This window comes from Theobroma cacao, chromosome 10, assembly GCF_053813885.1.
Source record: "Theobroma cacao isolate CCN51 chromosome 10, ASM5381388v1, whole genome shotgun sequence".
NCBI classification, from domain to species: domain Eukaryota; kingdom Viridiplantae; phylum Streptophyta; class Magnoliopsida; order Malvales; family Malvaceae; genus Theobroma; species Theobroma cacao.
In genome coordinates this window covers 21,610,632-21,614,217 of record NC_142648.1, presented here as the reverse complement: position 1 = coordinate 21,614,217, position 3,586 = coordinate 21,610,632, and the positions used below count along the sequence as shown (strand labels likewise).

Genomic DNA, 3,586 nt, shown 5'->3' with positions numbered 1-3,586 from the left:
TTAAAATATTAATATTTTATATGTTGTCGGAATTAGTCATGAAAAATGGAATATGAATAATTTAAGTGGGGGAGAAGAAGTAAAGAAGAATTTTGAAGGAAAACGACGATAATTGTGTCAATGTGATTTTATTAAATCGAGCTAACGCAGGTAAGTAAATATTTAAATATTATGATGACACCGTATTGAAATGCGATCTCGATATTTTGATTATACACGTATAAGAAAAGGAAGATAGAAGGAAATTGAAATTTTTACATGTGTTGGAAGAATTAATTTTAAAATATGAAAATTTGAGGGAGGTGTGTTAAATAAAATGAAGTTAAGGCATAATATGTAAATTTTATTGTTTTGAAGAAATAAAAATAAAATGGATAATAAAATAATGAAGAAAAGATGTTGAAAACTCAAACAATATTGTTATATGTACATGAGTGGCCACATGAGTCAAGAATGGAATGAGGACAAAAACATAAGAAAGGAATAAAGATGGAATGGGGGGCTGTCCACAAGAATAAAAGAAAGAAAGGAAGAAAGACAAAAAAAAAAGCAAAAAAAACAAAAGAGAAGAATGTAGAAATGATGGTGGGGCCGGCCATGTGAGATGAAAGAAATGAAAAAGAGATAAAAGAGAAAAAGGAGAGGAAGTCGGTTGAGAGTGGGAGAAGAAAAATAAAGGAAAGAACCAAAAGCCGAGCAAAAGAAATGAAAGAAGAACCGTGGGAGAGGAAGGAAATAGAGAGCTTTTGCAGTAATTTTTGGAGGAAGAAGAAAGCTGAAAATTTGTTAGGTAAGAAGCTGATTTTTGCTGCACTTTGAGAGAGAAAATTTGGTGCTTTTTGGAGGGATTTTGGTGCTGAAAATTCAAGGTTTTTGCTGCTGAATTTTGAGGTTATGTTGCTGAAAATTTTTGGAGATTTTTGCTGCCATTGAAGGATAACTTTGGCTGCTGAAAATTTGAGCTGTTTGCTGCCAATTTGTGTAGAAAAAAAATTTGAGCTGTTTGCTGGTAGTTTGTACAAGAAAATTGGATAGCTTTATGCTGCCAAAATTGAGAAGTTTTGTTGTTGGAAATTTGAGCTGAAAATCTGCTGATTTCAGAGTAGAAAATGGCAGCAAAAAGGGTGAGAAAACGAGGCTTTTGGTGACCGATTTTAAGAGGAAAGGAATAGAGGAAGCCACGGTGGTGAAGGGAGTGACGGGCTGGAGAGAAAAAAAAAAGAAACGTGGAAGAGAGAAAAAGAAAGAAAAAGACAAGAAAAAAAATAGAAAATAAGTGGGCATGGCCCAATAGGAAATAAAAATAAATGGGCTTAGCCCAAATAGGAAAAATGGAGAAGCCCATGAAGAGGGCCCAATGGTAAGTTAATGTTATATTTTAAGGTTTATGGGTAGTTTAATATTGTGCATATTTTGGATGAAAAATATGCAACTTGCTTAAGAAATTTTTAATTAAGTTGCTACCCATACAAATGTGTGATTAAGTATACTGAGTTTAAATTGTTGTTAGGAAAGTTTGTCGTGGAGGCGTGCCGAACAAAGTATGTGACCGATAAATAGGAATAATTATATACGCGTACGAATCAATAGTGAAGTAATATCCCACTATTATGAGGTGAGTAGGGGGTGTCAATTTTAAAAATTTCATATACATATACATGTACTTATATTTTAAGTGAAGTGTAAAATTTATGGAAAGCATACGTTGATAGAATTTTAAGGAGTCGTGGGTGTAAGTTTTTTAGAAATCATTTGGAATATATATATATATATATATATATATATATATATATATATATATATATATATATATTATATGTAAAGTGTTTTAAACCGGGAAACAAGCTTTTCGAAAAGATTTACATCAAAGGAAATTGTGCCTTATTGTTTGTGTGGTGTGCATTCATGAAATTTATTACATATTCACCATGCTATTTTGATACAAAATATCATGCAAATATTTACAATGAACATTTACGAAAAGAGAGTTTTAATGTGATGTGGGGATCGATATCTTGAGAAAGATTTAAAATATCTCCTTGAAGATCAAATTTGAATTCTTTTAAAAGGTGATTTCATTTTAACCAAGAAATTCAAGAGTAATTGGAGACTGCTACTTGTTGTGTTATAAATTGTATTTTGAATCGAATGGCTTATGATAATGTGGGCATAATTGGCTGGATTGGTAAATGTGTTGAAAATGTATGAATTGTTGATTTGCCTTGAGAGGCTGTAAAATAAAATAATTGTCATGTCATGCTATTGCAAATTTATTGTATAGTGGGTTTAGCTTGCTGCAGTGGGCGGGTTCATGGACTAGCCTTTTTGAGGGGCACAGAATCCAGGTATATTCTTACCTCGGTATGAGAGGCGTGTAGGGTAACTCATGAGGTACAACTTTAGAGTTCACTTCACGCCAAACCACCACGTGAGGGTGAACTCAGCTAACGCCAAGGAACAGTTGTATTTTTCAAACTAAAAATATGTTTACATGTATACGAAATTTTTAACAACCTTGGCGGACTCAGTTGGGATAGCCCCAGGCCAAGGTATCCTTGATAACCGAGTATGAGAATGATTTTGGCACAAGTCAAGTTTTTAAGAAAGTCATAAGCCATGTTGTTTATTTTTGACAAAAATGTAATAGTTTTATATGAGTTGAAATAAGTTTTAATATTATGAATTATATTTCTCTGCATGGTGAAAATGGAATTAAACGGTTTTTCGCAACTCTCCTATTTGTTTATCTGTGAAATGAATCTGTAATTCCTCGCATATGGGACGAGTTATGATTTGTGCATGATTTTAAATATTATTTGGTTTCGTGAAAGCTTGCTAAATTTTATTGATTTGATTCGAAAATGATTATTAATATATTTTGATGCGAAAAATTTTATTACCTCAATTATTTATACTTTATAAGAAATTCTCGATTTCTATATAAGGTACAAATCCTCGTTTGAAATGAATTGCTTTTACAATATTGCATTTTTATATTCAACTGATCTGTCATTTGCTTGTTTTCCCATCTACGCCCTACTCGCTAAGTCGATGATTATCACTAAGTCTATGAGACTCACACCCCTTTATTTCCCTTTTTGCAGATAGGGATCAGCCTCGCGTGTAGTCAGTGATGCGTTCGGTCCACCGTGAATAGGTAAAGGTATCTCCTAGCATTTTATTCCGAGTCGCTCCACTGTTAGAGGTCAAGTCGTAGCATTTTATTTATTAAGTTGTAAACGAATTCTAAATTTTTATATAAGCATTAATTTGGAGATTATAGATTTTAATGCATATACTTACGAATAAAAAGAAAAAGTTTGTATTGATTTTTATATTTATGGTTCAATTTAGTATATAAAAGTATCAATATTATATGGTGATTGAATGTAGTGGATTAACGAGCAAATTCGAGACAGGCTTGTTCGAGACTTGGCAGGCCTTTTTCGGAAGTCTTGGATGCCGACAGCGACCAGGGAGAGGTCGTTGCATCTTTTCTTTCCTAGTACAAAGTATAGTTAAACAAACTCCCTCATTTACTAAAAGATTGTGTGCAATTATGTGTACTACCGTTGAAAGCCAATCA

The 3,586-nt window shown here is 32.7% G+C and overlaps 1 long non-coding RNA gene across 1 annotated transcript; it reads left to right on the top strand.

Moving 5' to 3' along the window:
• The first annotated feature begins 585 nt into the window (after window positions 1-585).
• LOC148760423 (uncharacterized) lies at window positions 586-3,290 on the top strand. The gene is made up of 2 exons (XR_016023134.1): window positions 586-1,615; window positions 3,105-3,290. It is a non-coding gene; the product is annotated as an uncharacterized LOC148760423 (long non-coding RNA).
• The last annotated feature ends 296 nt before the right edge of the window (window positions 3,291-3,586 follow it).